The sequence below is a fragment of the Chinchilla lanigera genome, unplaced genomic scaffold (assembly GCF_000276665.1).
Source record: "Chinchilla lanigera isolate Chin_1 unplaced genomic scaffold, ChiLan1.0 scaffold00021, whole genome shotgun sequence".
Taxonomy (NCBI): domain Eukaryota; kingdom Metazoa; phylum Chordata; class Mammalia; order Rodentia; family Chinchillidae; genus Chinchilla; species Chinchilla lanigera.
The window spans coordinates 14,924,885-14,935,040 of record NW_004955422.1 but is presented as its reverse complement, the minus strand read 5'-3'; the positions used below and the strand labels follow the sequence as shown (position 1 = coordinate 14,935,040).

General features: G+C 56.1%; 1 protein-coding gene across 1 annotated transcript in view; it reads left to right on the top strand.

Annotated features, from left to right (window-relative positions):
• Positions 1-6,105: 6,105 nt before the first annotated feature.
• Osbpl5 (oxysterol binding protein-like 5) overlaps positions 6,106-10,156 on the top strand; it is a 57,358-nt gene continuing 53,307 nt past the window's right edge. Inside the window, exon 1 of the mRNA XM_005384223.2 lies at positions 6,106-6,238. The gene's annotated coding sequence lies outside the window, so the exon portion shown is untranslated. The remainder of the gene's footprint in view (positions 6,239-10,156) is intronic.

Genomic DNA, 10,156 nt, shown 5'->3' with positions numbered 1-10,156 from the left:
GTGTGAGTTATGCCTTCTATCCAAACCCAGTCCCATAAGAAGATGTCCCATTGGTAGTGGGAGCAGTATCTGGGATCACTGGCAAACTCAGCCATTTGAACCTACAGAGCCAAACTCCCTGCAATGGGTCTGTTTCCCAGAGGAAAGAGCAACATCTCTCCTGAGCCATCTGTCTGGCGGTCACTCTGAACACAGATTCCCTCTGGCAGATGCGGTCATGGGACTTGTTCTTTCTGCTCAGCTCACTGCATGCTCCAGGGAGAAGGCCCCCAGACTCTTTCAGATAGCAGAAAGCAGAATGTGCCAGATTCCTGGTGGTTCTCCCACAGGCAGGCTAAAGATCCATGGAGGAAAGCTAGCCTTCATCCTCAATGTGAAAAATCCTACCCTTCAAAGATGTCCAGTGCTTGCTAGCTGGCCAGCAACCAGTAGGCCAACAAGGCAGCCCCAGTGAATGCCCAGCCATACACTGCCCTGGGGAGGCCCTGAGTGCACATTCATCCTTCTCCATGACTAAAGGCAGCAGTGGCATCCAGCCTGGGCACAGCACCAGGACCGGCTCCCCTCAGTGGCTTCTCAGACCCCAAGGCTGTGCACTCAAAGAAGACTCACAAAAGGATCCATCACACCAAGCAGCAGTCTGGTGGCAAGGAGAAGCAGCCCACAGAGACCAAAACTGCCCAGTCCAAAGGGAAAGCGGATGAAACTACACAAAGGTATCTGTTGCTTTGGGTGGAGTTGTGCCCCTGCCAAAGATGATCACAACCAAACCCCCAGACTAATATGACCTAGTGTGAAAACAGGGTCTTTGTAGATGTACTTAGGTTCAGGATTTCTAGTAATAATCATCCTAGAGCATCCCAGTGGGTTCTAAATCCAATGCCTTGTGAGAAAAGGAAGATGGAAATTTGGGCATATGGAGATGCAGAGGGACAAGCATGGTGTGAGGACAGAGATTGGAGCCATGCATCTACAAGCCCAGGAGCATCAAGGCCCACCAGCAGCATCAGCGCTGCAAAGAACCAGGAAAGACTCCGCCATGGTGCCTCTAAAGAACCAGCCCTTCCCACCTCATCCCAGGCTTCTGACCTGCAGGACTGTGACAGAATGGGTTCCTGTCATTTAAAGCCCCCAGTTCACAGTAGGTTTTTATGAGGCAGCCCAGGACACTAACAGCCTGTTTACAGACACCTTGTCCATGGGGTTTCATTGGTCATCACATCCTCTGACGTCATCGTGTGTCTTAGGATGACGTTGTCCTCATGGGGAGTTGGTACCTACCTGGGAGGCACAAGGTCTCATTGGTTTTGGAATCAGAATTAGACAAGGTAACCCTGGATGTTTTGGCTCATGCCCCAGTAGACAGTATGTACTGTTCTCCCTAACAGATGTGACAGGCATCTTGTTTCTGATAGATGCAGACAGGTCTCAGTCTTTCTTCCACAGCACATCCCCACCTATATTTTTCAAGTACCGCCGCCCCCCCCACACACACACACTGCAGGTCCTCAGCCCTGGCCCTCCAGCTGCCCTCCTGTGACTTCCAAAGTGGACAAACTAGGCCTCCTGGGTGAGGACTTGGACAGAACGTCACTTCCCCAGAGATGTTCTTCTTCAAGATCTGCTCCTTCAGGTGCTGGTAGGGATGAATCCCCTCTCTTCATGGCTCCAGCCTGGCCAGACCCTCCCTCCAGCCCATCTCGTGCTCTGGCTGTGGTTGCTGTTTGGGTAGGGAGGATGCGATCTTGCTGCTCAGAGGGGACAGAAGTGCTCCTGCCAGAAGCCCCCAAGAAGGAGGCTCCAGCTGCCCTATACTAACCCCCACTCCACTTGCTCCCCCAGGACACTGTGGAGGGCAGCAAGATACCTCACAACTAAGACACACACCGCCCCCCAAGCTAAGGTGACAAATAAGGGGGCTGCTTTGAGCTGAAGGCTATACCTGCCCCAAGGAGGCCACTGAAGGGCGGTGGGTGGGCAAGCAGCACAGCTATCACCAAGCCGCCCAGCATGTGCCAGACCAGGTGCCTCCGCCAGCAGCTTCTCTAGAAGAGCTGCCCTATGCAGTATGGGCACTGGTCAGCATGTGGAACCTCTGGGCATTGCTTCTTCACGGTAGGGCCACCATCAAGGCCCACTGCCCCCCTACAAGTTGAGGGTCCTCATCATCTGTCCCTGGAAGTTAATTCAAGGACAGACTGTGCAGTTGTGGTGCCACGCCAGGGTGGGCATTTCCAGGACTGCAGTGCCACTCGGTGATATACACAGTCCCACAGAGCCACCTCAGGCTCCCAGTGAGTTCCCACAAACAGGACCTTCCTGCATTCTCACAGGAGTATCCAGTGATGTCCAGAGAAGCAGAAATTCCATGTTTTTATGAGGATCAATGATCACACATTTGCCTAAACCAGAGGCTTAGACGTGTCTTCCTGGAGCACAGGGCTGGCTGTGTGTGTGTGTGACAGAGACAGAGCTAGGGCAAGTCATCACGGCATAGGCCTGTGGGAGTCACAATGGCCAGGAGAATCTGTGCCAAGTCTGCAGGTTCCCAGAGAACAGAAAACAGCTCCTGCTCTGCCCTGCCCCCACACCTGGCATGGTGATTCAGCCCAGGAGGACACCACCACACTCTCTCCCTGGGAGAAGACAGGAATATGCCTGGGGACACAGGGCCTCCCTGCTCCTTCTAGGCCTCCCACCCCCAACCACCTGAGGATTTGGGAGGAGAGACTTGGCTCTCTCCAATGGCTCGTGGCCAAAGTGGTGATCTGCAGTTTCATGAAGCTGGGAAGGCTGGTAGGTTGATGCCACAGGACTGGCTCTTCCTTGTCATGCCCGTTGTGCCCATCACACCCGGACCCAAGGGATGGAGAAGAAATACCTGAACCTACTCCCAGTGCTAGCCTGGCTTCCCTGGCCTACCTCTGTCTCTCTGCTCCCTGAACCTTGGCATCTGTGCTTGTAGGATGGAGACTGTGATGGCCCAGAGCCTCCGGGTGATAGGGAAGATGCAGTCACCCAGGTAAAGTTGAAAGCAGTGCCTGACGCCCCGTGAGTGGTCAGTATGCACTTCTCTCATTGTCACAATTAGCTATCATGTTCTGAACGCTATAGGCTTTAAATTTCCCTTAAGCCATCATCTCCCTCTGCCTAGGTGAGGAAACCGAGACGCAGAGGGAAGAGTCTCAGAGGAGAAACATTCAAAAGCCCACACCCTTGGGGCAATAGCAGGGGCAACAGCTGGACCTCACTGTTCCCAAGAGTGACAAGACAAGCGCCAGCTGGGAATCAGGGTCTGGCCTGAGTCCACTGCACTCTTACTACTCGGGCCCAAGTTTCCTCATCTGTAAAATGGGGAGAAGTAGCTATTGTAGCCTCCAGTGGCTTGGAGAGCACTAGTGAACTGACAGGGATGAAGGCACCTGGTGGTACCCCTGGCTTTGGTCTTTCTCCCTAGTGGACCATGCCCAGCCAACGGTGGCCCTGCGGGGACCATAGCCCCAGGTACCTTTTCTGGGAGGACCTGGGACATAGCCCTTCCTGAGGGGACACTGGGTACAGCAGGAGGGACAGGGGCTCCAAGGGTCTTTTTTGAGTCTGGGAGTCCTTATCATCAACTGAGAACAGGGCACAGCCTTGAAACCAGGCCCCTGGGGAGCCAACCCTTGGCACCTCAAGGGTTTGTGGACTTCCTTTACTGTTGTACCTTAGTTTTGCCATCTGTAAAACGAAGCCAGTCAAGAAGCCACAGGGTGGAATCAAGAGCACCTGTCATGAGAAAGTACCACAAGGGGCGCTACTCATCCCTTGGGAAGCACCAGGATAAGATGCACAGTCCCAGGACATGGATGGGCCCTGGCAGCAGGGGCCTTGAGGAGTCACTATAACCCCTCAGGCTTACCATCAGAATGAAGGATTGACCATAGAGCACCATTTCCTAGAATTTTCCCCATCAGCAACAGGGACACTTGGGGCCTGACCATTCTGTCCTCAGGGTCGTGCTGAGCGTTGTAGAATGTTCAGCAGCATCCTCTAAATGCCAGCAGCACCTTCCCCCTACCATGGCAGCCAACACTGTCTGCAGATGTGGCCCGGTGCCACCTCAAGTCAGGAGGCAAAATCACCCCAGCCAAAAGCCAATGCTCTAGAGACTTGGATTGAAACAGTCCTGGCTTTACATTGTTCTCTGCCCACCCAGAGTAAGATCCACCTTTTCTACAAAGACAGGTTTAAAATCTCACCGATCAGCAACACAGCTGCCTGGATTACGATGAATTCCAAACTGATGGGCTGGGAGGTGCCTGCCCTCCCTCCTGGCATACCGGGCAAAGAGCGCTCATCCCTCACCCAGGCCAGCGCTTAGGAAGTCTGAAGGCTCCCTGAGCATTTGCAGCTCTTCATGAGGTGGAAACTGTCTCACTATCGCCCTTTACCCACAAGAAAAAGGCACAGGGAGGTGCACAAACTTGCCCAAGGTCCAACAGCTGCCAGGCGGCAAGCCCCAGAGAATCCCAAGGCTGGTGCCCAAGTTTCCTCATCTCTGTGCACCACTGCCCCCCGGCCCTGCCCATCCTGGAGTCGTTTTAGCTCATTTCCTGAGCTGGCCGCCCGGCACACACGCTATATTCATTTGCCAGATGAAGAAGCAGAGGCCCACAGAGTCCCATGAGGGAGCTGCTTTCTGGCAGCACCAGGATGCACATCTACCTTCAGGCTTCCTGCTGTGTCTCCAAAGCCAGGTGAGAAGCAAGAAAGGGACTTTCTGGGGGAGTCCAGCACCAGCTATGCACCTGACAGACACCTGACACCCGCCACTGAGCCAGCAGGTGGCATGGGTTCCTCTCTCACATGACCACATGGTTGTTGTGGAAAGGGGGTCAAAACTGCTGACTCTGTCCCCTCAACCCCACCCTGTGATCTCCTCTGGGCCTTCCCTCACTCTCCGAGTGCACCTTTGGCCTCTGCCCTCCACAATATCCTTTCATGAAATCCAGCCCTTACAGCCCGCATCTTTCCCCACTTTGGCCCCTGAGACCTCTGCCTCAGGGGATAGGGGCTTGTTTTCTCCCTCAATTCCCTCAGGACCGGCCCAGGCAACCAGTGATTCAACAGCCTCCTGCAGCCACGCCCAGCTTTGTGCGGACTTGTAGGGAAGAGCAGATCGCTGGCCCCCAGCCACCCTGTCCACTATACACACCCCCTGAAGAAGGCCACAGGCATCGCGGAAGAGGTTCCACCATGGCCCTGAGCATCCTGTCCAAGCACTTCTGCATTCAAAGGCCTCGCCAGGTGACTCGGGTGGGGTAAGGTTAGTCCAGGGGTAGGCTGAGAACAGGTCTGGGCATCTGCCTCTGGCCTGGTTTCTCTGCACTCAGGCGGAGACCCCAGCTTGGCCAAGGTGAGGAGGGGAAGAGATTGGCTGGCTGGGGGCAGAGACCCTGTCTGCTGCTCCCCAAGGGTTTGCTCCAGCGGTAGGGGCCAGAAAGGAGCCTTGCTGGGCAGCCAAGCACCCCAGGCTCACCCCACATGGCATCCCATGATCCCCAGGCTTAGGGCAGCCCAAATGCCCTGCAAACCATCCGACAGTGCAGACCTGGAGACACAACTCTGGGAGCAGCACAGGTCATGTGGGAAGCAGCCCCTTGCTAGGTCTAATGCTGCCCCCTCTCAAGTTCTGTTTGGAAAAGTCTCCCCACCTTTCAGAATCCCACCTGCATCCGGGGAGTGACAGTTTGGGGCGAGTGAGGAAAGGCAAGGAGGCATCCCACACTCTGGCAAGAGTGGGCTTGAGGTGTGTGTACAATTGCAACCACTACACTGTCCAGCACCTCTAAATGTGAGAACCCCACAAGACTGATTCTGGCTCGCCACCACCTCTCCGATCCGATCCTCTGGCCATTCTCAGGGGCATCTGTGTCTTTGTTAGGGGGAGCCTGGGAGGCCCGGGGTGCGCCAGAGGCAGGGGGTGTGGAGAGGCGGAGCTCTCCTGTGAAGGTGCGGGTGCGCAGTGGGGTCCCCATGCCCGCTCCAGCGCGCGGATCTGTCCGGGTTTTACGGCTGCCGCGCCCTCCTCCCTCCGCCGGCCCGCCCGCCTCCGCCCTCCGCGCTCCCTCGCTCCGCCTAACGCTGCTCGATCAGTCCTTCGGCATTTCCTGCGGCCAGGCCCGCGCGGCCAGCTGAGTCCCCGCGCTCGGCCCAGCCTGGCCTGGCCTAGAGTACAGAGGGAGCGCGCGGCAAGGTAGGAGCGCAGCGGCAGGGGTAGGGAGGGACCGGGAAGGCCCGGGAGGGGTCGCCGAGCAGCGCAGAGCGTCCAGCTAGCCGCTGGGGGCCGGCTTGGGGGTCAGGAGCTCCGCCGCAGACCCTGGGCCCCCCAAGGCCTGGTCGCAGCCCCCCAGAACTCTGACAGTGCCTTGCTGGGCGTCTGCTCTCGATGGTAGCACAGGGAGCTGGGGCGCTGGACTGGCTGGTGGCGGGTGGGGCCCGTGTGGGAGCGGCGCGCCCAGCCTGCTGTGTGCCTGGTGGGACTTAAAGGAGCAGGGCCCAGGCGCGAGGGTGATCAGATCTGACTGCCACAGATGCTGGGAGTGGAAGGGTCTGTACCCCAGCTCATCTTTCGGGCAGGGATTGTTTAGGAGATGCCCTTAGATCCTGGGTCTGACATCCCAGCTCTGGGCTTGGTTCTCTCTGAGTCCTCAGAGCCAGGGCTGCCTGGACTGTAAGCTGTTGAGAAGACCTCCGCCCCCTGCCTCTGTCCACCCACAGCCTCCCTCTCCAGGCCCCTGATGCCCTAAAAGAAAAGAGGGAGCCTCAAGCATTGTGTGGGGGACCTGAGTCTCCAAGAGGGACTTGTGTACTTGAGGATTCCAGAGGTAAGAGGGAGGGTCCTGCCTGGGGATCCTGGGGCTCACAGCCCCTCCCAGCTGTAGGTCCAGCCTGGGCTTCCCAGGTGCGCCCTCCCTCCAAGCCAGACAGCTAGCTATTTCTGTCAGCTACTGACTGAAGTTAGGACCAGAGTGAACAGAAACCTGCCCCTCCAAGAATAATGGGGTGAGTGCTGTCTGCCTTGGCCACGGTTGAACCCCATTTCCTTGTTATGGGGGACCTTGCTGATCCTTGAACTTGAAGGGTTCGAGAATGACCAAGAGGGTTTGTCTGGTGGCACACAGGTCCATGAAGACCTGAGGACCAGGTAGTGGTGTCTGGCAGTTCCCCTTGGGCTCCAGGCTCCCGACCTGCAAATCCATTGTCTGTCTGCACGTGTGTGGGGCAGGGTGGGGGGAGCCTTTACCAAGGGGCTTGGGTGCCAGGGAGTGAGCTGCACGCGTCTGTCTGGTCTGGCTTGCCAGGCTGTGTTTAGAGAAGGTGACAAAGCAGACCGGCTGGGTGAGAATCCTCCGACCTGCAACCCTGAGCCTAGTTTCAGGGAGACGGCTGCGCTGGTGTTGAACCTCACCTGCACATGCTAGATGTCAGCGGAAGGCTCGCCCTGGGCCTGGGCCTTCAAAGGACTGCCCTCAGCTCTTTCAGATGCTGAATGCAGCACCCGTCCCCACCCCCAGTGCCCATCATATTTACCATGCGGAGAATGTCCAGAATCAATTTCCGTCCTGAAATCTAGGCTTTCCAGAAGCTTTCTGAGCTCCAGTAGTGATCTGACATGCTGTGCTTGGAGAAGGGCAGAAACAGTCTGTGACAAGCCCATGGTGTGAAGATTGTTGTCTGTCTGGCAGGTGTGTTTTAGGGACTTGTGCCCAGTGCGTACTGTGTGGTTCAGGTCCCGCATAAGTGCAAGTATCCCACACATTACAAACAGTGGAGAGTTTATTTAATGCACGCCCCGCCCCAAGTCCGTGCAGTGTTCTGGGGAAAGGTGAGTCTGAGCGTGGGACTGTAGGAGCGTGGGACTGTAGCTGAGATATGTGTAGGTTTGTCTCAGTGAGGCCTGAGACAGTGGGCTGGAGAGGGGCTGAGGTACGGGGTGCACAGGGGTGCATGGAAGGGCCCAGGTTATTTGGACGTGAAGGGAACCGTCCCACCGAGGCAGATCTGGTCTGGGGTCCTGGGGTCAGGTGGTAGAGCCACTGGGTGGCTGCAGGGCTGACAGAGAGCTCAAGTGGCCATCGTCGTGCGTTGGGTGGTGCAGAAGGTCAGAGCTGCTGGCTATCAGCCCACAGGCCTGCTGCCTGCCTAGGAGGTCCACGTGCTACTGTGGTTGTCACATAGGAAGAATATTGCTCTTGGTGGCAGATTTGCTGCATGACTTCTTGAATCTGCAGCCTAAGGAAAGAGAATTTAGAACCTGCAGGTGAGACCACTGGCTGCTCAGGGTCCCTCAGGCAGGTGGGAGCTGGACCATGGCTGGGTCACTTCTACGTTGCTGGCTGCTTTTTTGGGGAGATGCAGGTACAGAGAGGAGAGCTTGCGGTGGGTCAAGTTTGAAGGATTGGGACTTTGGATTGAAATGTTCTTTAAGCATGGAAGTTTTTCCCAACTGGGTGCCTGGGAACGGAGATAGGTAAGAATGTACCGTGTGCGGAAACCTAAGATAAAGGAGTGGGTACCAGCTTTGTCCTTGGGACTATGGCTTGGGATGGGGGAGGGGACAAAACTGTGACTCCGATTTGGAGTTCTTTGTTCAGAGAGCTGGGTGGGGATCCACCCTCCAAGATAAGGAATGTTGTAAGACCAAGATGTGGGGCAGGCTGGAGCTGCTTCAGGGGTCCTGAGGAACAGGACCTGCAGCCAGGATCACAGACCTGTGGGATGGGAGTGAGGGGCTCTGTAACGAGTGTGAGAGGCCCGAATGTGGCCTGGGCCATCATAGCCTTATTAAGGACATCCAGGTCGTTGAAACAAATGTGACCAGGTCCCTACTGCTCGGGCCCTGAGCCTTGTCAGACAGTGTAGGGGGATGTAGGATTGTCAGAGGGCCTTTATTGCAAGTCTCAGACCAGCCCGGGTGAGAGCAAATGCTTTGCTGGCCTCCAAAGCCAGCCCCACATCTGCTCTTCCCTCCCGGCCAGCCTCCCTGCTCTCTCAGTCACTCGCTCTTGCCTAGAGCACCACGTTTGCCAGCTCACAGGCTTCTCCTTCCTGCCCTGCCCAGTCCTTCTCTGGCTGGCAGCTAGCATGGTCTTTAAAAATATAAACCACATCATGTACCCTCCCCATTCAGAGTCTTTCACAGTGCACCATGGGTCTCAGGTTAAGTCCATGGCCCACAAACCGGAAATGCCCTGGTCCCTGCCTTCCTTGCCTACCCTAACTCCACAGGATCCAGCCTCAGGCCTGCTTTCCCTACCCCAGGGCCTATGCATTCATAGAGCCTCTGCTGGCAGCTATCCCACAGGTCTGCATGAGGTGGGCTCCATTAAGTCAGGTCTCAACCCAGGTGTCACTTGTGTAAGACACCCTCTGTTCTTGTCCTGAAGCATCCATTCTAAAGTAGCTTGTAGCGTGTTTTGTTTTCTTAACAGCATTTGTCTGTATCTGAAATTAACTCAACTTTGTATTTAATTGAATGGCTTAATATAAAGAAAACAGCTGGGCCAGAGCCAGCCTGCTAAGGGTGCTGTTGCTGTCATTGTTCTCTGTTGCCTGAGTGTCTGCTCTAGGCTCTGTCCCCAGGGCCTGCCACAGAATGGGTGTCCCCTGCCCCTGTGAGGCTGAAGGGAAAGCCCAGGAAGTCAGTGGCTGGCACTAGCTGCCCCAATCCCTTTCTACCTCATGTCCAGCTTCACCAGCTTTGAGGGGTAGGAGGCAAGACCGGTCGTTCCCTCCCTTCCCTGGATGGAAGGATGCACAGTGTGGGCCTCCCCAGGTGATCACTTCTGTGTGAGGAATGGGGCCTGCAGAGGAACTAAGCTCAAAGGACACCTAGTACTTCATCACGCTGTCACCTGTGACCCAGTTGTTAGGAAGCCAGACTCAGGAACACTAAGACATGACCATGTTTATAAAGTTTAAATGGTAATAGGGAAAGGATTTGGGGGACCCTACCCCTGTCGGCTGCTGACCAGGCTGCCCCTGTGACCATTGTTGGCTCACCTCCTTGGTCCAGCACTAGGGCAAGTCAGCCACAATACGCTGTCCCAAGGTAGACCGTGACCTCTGGAAGGGAGGAACCGTGACCTCAGGGCTCTGAGCAGAGGGAAGC